Source organism: Tinamus guttatus, unplaced genomic scaffold (assembly GCF_059628265.1).
Source record: "Tinamus guttatus ecotype Peru unplaced genomic scaffold, ASM5962826v1 Tinamus_guttatus_pri_ptg000240l, whole genome shotgun sequence".
Lineage (NCBI taxonomy): Eukaryota > Metazoa > Chordata > Aves > Tinamiformes > Tinamidae > Tinamus > Tinamus guttatus.
The window spans coordinates 62,649-71,401 of NW_028288774.1; positions in this window are offsets into that span (position 1 = coordinate 62,649).

The following is an 8,753-nucleotide window of genomic DNA, read 5'->3' on the forward strand; positions in this document are numbered from 1 at the left end:
CAAATCTAAACCATTTTAATGCAAATCTATTCAACTAAACTAAAAAATACCCAGTCTCAATGCACACATGCCATCTAACACTTTACACAGGCTGACTTCAACATTTCTTCCATTTGGAGCACATATCAATGCGCTCCAAATCTAGCTTTCCCAACAACATCCCAAACTATTGTTCCAAGTTACTTAAATACAAGACCCCATAAAGCTCAGCCTCCCAAACTAACGTCTCCAAAGAATTAAAAACAGCATCTGCAGCAGCAATCAAATGTCTCCTGTGCTCACTCACCACAGCAAGCAAAGTCATTTCTGACAAATTCTATCAAGTTAAGCTGCAGCAACCAGCAGCTTCTTTCTCCTCATCCAGCTGTACTTGTATGTTAAAATTCCTTTCAATTACACAAAAAATCTGTTCCTCTCCAGGCTGTACCAAATTTCAAAATAACACAAAACAGATCCAATTCTCCAATATTTCTGTTTTCAGTTCAATGGCACTGTTGCCTGCCAGAGGCTAAGAAACCTCTCTAAATGTGTGTTTTCTCAGTCCTTTCCCATCCTTTCAAATTTCTATAGGAAGCTTTTTCCTTTCTTGTTTCACAGAGGCAAGTATTGTGCACAGTAATCAAGTTACTTCCTGTATTATGGCTTCCTACTGTGGAATATACATGTGGAGAAAGGCAGACTTTTTTTTTGCACTACTGATTTTGCTATTTCATGTGACAGGGCCTTACTTGGATTGCTAGAGAAGCCCATTTGACACACTCAGTGCAAATTATTATGTATATTATGCCTCCAAAACACTAATGCAGAATCTTTTGTTACACTTGCATGAAGCTGTCATACATCCAGATGGACCCAAACATCACAAAAACATGTTTAAGGCAGACTGCTGGCCAGGACTGCTGTCCAGAAGAGAAGACATGTTTGGCTAAAGCATTCTATTTTCTCTCTCCCTTCTTCTCTTCCTCACACACAGTGACACAGGTGTTTGGTTTTATTGACAGTAGGGAAATACAAAGAGATAGGATGATGACTGTGTTCTCTATTCAAAGAAATTTTTTTCAAACAGTATTTGACCTGCTGCTCGCTTGCAATTTTCCTTGCTCAGTAACTTCACAATGACCAACCTGGGAAGCCTGCCTATATGACTTACATGACTAAATATGCTTCTGCTAAAATGATTTCTTGCTGGTTTACTAGCACATTTTGGCACTTTTTTTTTTTTTTTTTCTCCCCCAACTGTTACTGAGATACATGATCTAAGGCCTACACCTTGAATCCTGCATTTTATGTTCTTCCTAAGTCTGCTTCATATTCTGTCTGCCAGCTGGGCTACCGGTTCTTAGACCTCCTTTATGCTGCCAATTCTTGCAGTACAACTATCAGTAATGGTTGTTGCCTGTCCTTGAGCCTGTTTTAGAGTGACACAAGAAGCTTCAACTCTCTTGCACCACTCAGCCTTCCTGCAGGAAAATGTCTAAGAAAAGCCAAATGGTCTAATTAGTCTCAGCCTCACAGTCTGGAAAAAAACAGGCAGTCAGACCTGCTAGCTGTAGGAAGCAAGAGACTTCTTTCTCCAGCTCTTCGGGTGCCCACACTTTTCCCAAGGAAGCAGAGTTAAAAAAGAGAGATAGGAAGAAAGAAAGGATAAAGAAAGGCAGCTCACTTCCCCCTTTTGTAGTCTTTCTCTCCTCCTTGGAACATGGAATTTGCTCCTCTTGGCTCTTCTCCTTCTAGCCACACAGCAATTGAGTAAGCAGGTACCACAGCTGTAAGGGGTTCTGATGGCCAGAAGGACAAATTCTAGTCTACTAGTATAAGAGAAATATTAATTAGCTACCTAGCTTCTGGTTAGGGCTCGCTAAGGCACCACCGCTTCCAAAAATGAGGTCAAGAGTGAGGCAAGTCAAGTGAGCTCAAGCTTTTCTCTATCTCTATTGACAGATCTCTTCTTTATATCCTGGTTTCCTTTTGTCAGCAAACTATAAGCAGTGTCTATAAATGCCATGCAAACACTGTCGCTCTTTTTGAAAGAGCTTGGACTCTGATATGTATATTTAGTAGTATGCTCATTCTGCAAGTAATTCCAGGGTCTTTAAAGAGGCCTCTTGTGAAATTAGGAGCAACTCTCTCTCAGTAAGAAACTCACAAATCGATTGCAAAGTAAAAGTATGCATAAAGCTTCCTCACATAGTTTATAATTAAGATGTGCTTACATTAAGGAAAAATTGGAAGAGCTGAGGTTTACTTATCATTCTTTATCCTGGGATATTTAGAGAGACTCAGGTCTGTCCTTTTCTTTATCTATGGGAATGGAATATTTACTTTTGATATGTCTATCTTTTTTCCTTCAAGAACAAGGAACTGGCTTCAAATATTTACTGCAGTATAAAAACAAGAATAAGTACTTAACATCACAAAACCAAATGCTGTATAATACAACATCTGATGAAGTAGATAGGAACTATAGGACTTCTGAAACAGTTTTATAAAGCTCACTAGAACGCCAGAGAGTTATGAAAAATTGATAGGTAGGTGTTTGAAAGAGTCAACCCTTAGTAACAGAAGTTCTGCTTAAAAAACAACACATTGTGAAGCTCAGAATTATACGTACTAGAAAAGACAGGAATTAAAAAGGGCAATTGGAATTTTAAAAAATGTCTGAAACAAAACCAAATTTGATTCTCTTCCCACTGACTAAAATTGAATAGAGAATAGTTTGCAATACATCAGCATCATCTGCTGGATAATTCAGGGAATACAGTTCAGAAAATGTAAATGATACTGTTTGCTATATAACAATACTGTATCTTAGCAAACTATCCAAAATAGGCAGAACATCTTGTATTTTCTTTCTCCAGAATCCTGATAAAACAAGGAGAATAAAGAGGGATTTTCTGCCTTGAATATTAGCTGTTTCTTGAAGCAGAAAGTGTTGTGTGATTGTTTCTCAGGTTACACTGTTGCATTTATTTACATATGTGACATTTACTAAAAGGTGTCTCGCTGTTGAACAATAATATCAATAATCATTAAAAAAATCTGCATTAATGATCAAAGGTCTTTGAGCATCTTTATAAAGTAACTCAGAAAAACATTCCACAGTTAGAAGATGACAGTTCCTATCAACTTAGAAGGGAAATCAGAGCAAGTCAGAAAAAAACAGAACCCAGTGGGAAATAGAAGTTTTGAATCTCTTGACAATGGATGCTGGGCCTTATTTTGGTGGATTGAAAGACAGATGCTGTTCATATTCATGGAACAGTTTTAAGAATATTGGTAGAACTCTAGAGATATTGTTCTAAGTCTTTCTGAAAGTTAACGAATTGAAAATCAAAAACATTTATGATAGATAATTGAAATTAGGTTTTGATAAAAATGATTTGTTACTACTATTTCTAAAGAAATTTTCATCAAGAGCAGTGCTTTGGTTCTCTGCAGAAGGCCTTATTTCTCAATGAAGAGAAGTCATGCAGTGGACTGAACAAGAGTTACAGTCCTGCGGTACCATCTGCTGCACTAGAACACAGAAGCTCATTCATCCAGCGGAGCAGGTTGTAACAGGAGTTACTCTTGGCACTACGAAGAAGACAGTGTAGTCCAAATACTGCTGATACTCATGACAAGAATTCTCATTTTTCAGGTTTTGTATTAATCATCTGTCCAAAATCAGCTTATGTTGAGGGATGAAGTGTTTCATCCTTCCTTTTTAATCATGTGTGGGGAGACCCTCAGAACTTGGAAGTTTTTCCTTTTATTTTGCGTTATGCCCATGTTCTCATTGCTCATGGAGGATGAGTAACCTGAAAAAAAAAAAAAAAACCTTTAAGGAACCGAAGGATAATATCACAAAACGGATTAGGACATCCTCTGTCTGCTGTGACATAAATCAATGTATCTAGTAAGTCCTACATAAGTTTTTTTTTTTTTTTAAAGAATATTTCCTTGAAATGATTTACCTTATAAACAAGGGAAAAACAAACAAACCCAGAAATGCTGGTTAGGAAAATGCCTTACGAAGTCGTAAACCTATGTCATATAACATTGCACCACAGTCCCAGCTACTAATCAGCTGGGTCTTGAAATGAAGCACTATGGTCCTTTTAATTACTAATGAATATACATGGACATTTAGACCTTTCTTATATGTTTTGTTTGGAAATTTGACTGAATAATTATTCTAGGCATTAATAAGCTGATTTGTCTGTATGTTTTTAACTTTAATTTGTAGATACATTTTCTTATTTTTGTGTGGGCTTATTTTAGTTATGCTGATCCTAGCAGCTAGTGCTGAAATCCCTAAGAGTTGAAAACAGTTGGTATCCAATTTCTGGCCCTTTACTAAGTACTCTGGAGATCCTTGGAAACCTCTCCAGCCTTGACTAACTTGCTTATTGTCAGCATTTTTGCCATGCCTATTTATATATTCCTTCCAAAGTTCTTAGAGGCTTCATAGAGCCTCAATTTCTTGAGCTGTGCTCAGGACAAGGATATTGTAGGCAAACAGTCCCAACTTTAAAACATTTAAAGCCACAATAGTGTTGTCATTATTTAAGACTTAGGTGGATTCAACAAACAAATGGCTAGAGATGAAAAATAAGAAAGGACAAATGATAATATTATGGTGACTACCTGTGTTTTATTGTAGTTTTCTAGTTGCCCAGACATTACAAAGGTGGCATGTGAATTCCAAAATTAAAATAAAAAAAAAAAAAGGCAATCCCCCTCCCCAATAATCTTTAAAGGAAATAATCTTTACCTTTTTTTTTTTTTTTTTACATGATCCTTCTGTCATGTATAAAGGTCTATCTGACCTTCGCCAAGAATTGGACCAATATGACTGACAATAGAGGAATGTTAAAGTCTTGTTCAGTTAAAGCTATCAACAAGCCACAAAGAGGTTACAGAGTGCTGAACAGAGGGAGAGGGGTCAGAAGATGGGAGATAAATTTGTAGGTTCCTGAGCTGAAAGCACAAAGAGGTGGCAGTATAGAAAAGAATTCTGTTGGATGCTACTGAAAAAAATAACAAAAACAGAAAGTGATTCATAAGGACTGGACAGTGAATTAGTGGGGAGAAGCACTAGAGAAGGAAATTAAGACTAGCAGAGGATGAAAGGATTTCAAGAAGTAGAGAATACTCGGTAGTGTTAAAAGGGTCAAGACAAGACGGATAAGGCTGGAGCAGAGGCCCTAAGAATTCTTCAGGAGGGTTGATCATTTGAGGCTGAATTACTTAAGTACCAGCTGACAGTTCTTTATCTTTTCTGAGGGCACAACTTAACTATTCAGTCCTTCCTTTTCTTCAGAAAGGCAATTAGCAGGAGAGAACAAAAAGAAAAATAGCTAAAAATATACAGTGAATCATGGAAAATTATATCTACTAAATCTCACAGTGTACAGCTATTGCCATAGTAACTCCTGTTGCTAGATTACTGCAAGCTGTTCCTGTGCTAAATTTTCCTGGAAACATTGCCAATTTTCAGTGTGGTTTCAACATGAAGCTTCATAAAGAATGACTCTGAGAACTCACATTGCCTCTTTATTTCTTTGTTGCCCTCTCCTCTTTTTAATTGCCCTTGCCCTTCCAAGAAAAGAGTTATTATGAGACAGATATCAAAAGCACCTTTTACCGAAGGTGCCAATGGACTACTAGTTGGATTTATAAAATCTGCTAGGTCTATGACTCTTGATTTCCAATTCAGTGAAAACATAATCCTCTGTCTGAAAAAAACAAGTATTCCTTGCAGCTTGTTACTTTGGTTGTTTTGCCTCCATCCATCTAATAAAGTCCATCTAGTCAGCGCTACAAAGACATATATCAAGGAACAAGAAATAAAAAATAGCATAAGAAAGAACATGAAAAGTGACTATGCCTTTGTCCTGCTTTTTTTTTTTTTTTTTTCTCAAACAGCTTCCAATCTTAATAATAGCCCTCAGCTAAAAAGGGTAGGAAACAAAAAAAGAAGGGGCATTCTACCAATGGTTCTATCTATCTGGTGACAGTTCCTTTGTCAGACATGGCAGAGCTGCATTTCTTGCATCTGGGGAACAGAGCTGTTGCCTTCAAAATGTATAACTGTTCCTCTTTTTTTCTCTCATCTTGTGTTTAATTCAGAAAACAAGTACATATAACATATAACAAGTACATATACATATAACAAGTACATATGTAGTGCCACAAGAGAGAATGATCTGACTAGAAGACACCCTGGAACACTTGGTGAGTAAAGTTCACCATTGCCTGCTTGGTAAGGCACAGTGAAACACATGCAGTGTTTCACTCCTGCAGGGAAACGCTTTGGGCTTTTTCAGTCCAGAAGTGAAAACAACTCAAACAGATTGGTAACCTTCTGTCAGATATGTAGGCTCACAAGCTAACTAACACACTCCCCGGCCAATGACTCATGAAACCATGATGGTCAGAGCCAGACCATGTTTTAGATGTCAGAAAAGAGACAGATGGTTACTCTGTCCATCTGACGTAGAGCTTTACCTCTAATGCCTCTCATTTTCCTTTTAAGGAGAGAAAAAAAAAAAAAGAAAAAAAAGAGAATGACTGTGGACATCCAAAAGAACCAGTAATTTGTTCATTTGGAAGACCAAAATCATTCAGAAGAAAATTTCTGCAGCAATTTAAATTATCAGCTGCTAAAGAGAGACAGAGAGACAAAGAAAGCTAATCCAGGGAGTTATTGTTTGGCTTGAGTTATTGTTTGCCCTGATTCTTGAGCATGTCAAGGCAAAGACTTACCAGTCAAAGGAATGACTTTGTGTCATCAGATGCAGAGAATGAAACTTTCATACTTGCCCCAAGCATAGACTGAAATGCTATAATGGATATATATAATGGATATGTAATCTCCTGTGCTTTGAAGGAAAAAAATCAATTTAAAAATAGAGCTGAAGGCAGTGCTTCTGATACAAAGAGCTTTTAGAGTCAAAGCTTTTAACCTCTTAAAATATGACTCAGTCATGTACATAAACTTATTTTTGGTAACACAAACTTTACTTCTGATGCTACACTGTACTTTCCAAGAGCCTGTGGGTAATCAAACTTCTGTATTTCAGCCTCTTCAACAACAAAATGGGTCTGTAATATCATTTCTTCCTTCATTTGTCTCTGCTCTCTCCTTTTGGATGGTGAAGAGGAACCCAGGAAGCAATCTGAAAGCGAAGATGTACTTTCTCCTTAACAAAGAAGCATATAAATATATACCAGGAATTAATATCATGAGTGAAGGCCTGTCAGGAATCAAATCTAATGCAACAAAGTGGGAAGAGAGCCGTTCCGCAAGACGTATATAAGGTCTCTTGAAAGATTCTCCGTAAGAGAGTTGCCATTGGTGAGGAATTTGGTATCATCATACAGCTATGCAGCTTTATAAGGTGTTGTACACAACAGATATACAACTACAGATCTTATAGCTTTATAAGACTTAAATAAGTTGTAGAAAATAGGAGTTTGATCAGAAACTGAGCTGTGGGATAGGTTGCAAAAGTTCAAAAAAATACCAGGAATGTTGATAGCAATCTAAGAAGGAAAGATCCTCAAAGCTCTGGGCAAAAAGCCTATTCAAATGTGAGGTCTTTCAAAGTAAAATTGCTATACACTCACAGCTAGGTAAGCTTTGAATCACTAAAATCATTTGAATTTTGAATATGAAAAACATTTTTGCATTTTTACATTCACAAACATTTCCCTGAACACATTTGCACAAGTTAGTTTAAGGTAAATTATCATTAAATTTCATCATGTCTACTTCCAAAGAGAAGTTACCCTTGTGCAGCTGATGTATACAGGCATATTCTTCCAGTGCCTATATATACTGTTTCCTAGGAATAGAGTCCGAGAAACATCTTGAAACACAGGTATAAAATGACATTTGATTTCAGATTCCTAAAAGGTGAGGGAAATCTCTTCTACATAGTAATCACCCGTTAATGATGCAGGACAAAGAGCTGCAACACAAAATTAAAAATTCTAAGATCTCTCCCAAGCTTGCAGTGCATGATGCAAGACCAGTGGAAAACTTCCTAGAAGGAATCCTCAGGTTAAATTTTCAGTCACAGTCATCTTTCATCATAAAACATGGGAAATGGAGACATGTGACATCGGATACTGATAATTTAGTATAGTGTAAGTATATTGTAAGTGAAAGGCTAAGATTCCCATCAACCTTGGTTGCTTTTTGCCTTCCCTCCCTGCTGCCCTGCACAGCTACATAAAATGGCCATAATTCCTCCCACATATTAAATATCTTCTCCAATTAATATTCTTTGTCATTCTATACGGCCAGATGAAACACGGTATGTGGGAAAAGTAAGTTTTCTAAAAAAACAAACAAACAAAACCCTACTGAGCAGATAGACCTGCACTCTTCCTTAATCTTTTAGGATTGTGCTGACTTTCACAGGGAAATCTTATTCATGCAAATAATAGTTTGAGTAACAACATTTTCAACAACATTTTGAGTGTTATGAAGCGCAAACATGAGGATTTGCCTCACTGTGTTTCTCCCAACACACCCCAGATTTAAACATGTTAACTTCCCCAGGAATTTACCAGAAAGGGAGGAAATACAGATCTCATAAGGTTTCTCCATTTGATGCAAGAGGTTCAAATTCCTGTATGACATAATCCAGATAGAGGCCACTAAGTTAAACTCTTACGGTTCTGTGACTGCTGTCACTTATCCTTTACCCATTTAAGAGGCATTTGCTGGTGAAGGAGTCAGCTGGGAGGTGCCGAACAGA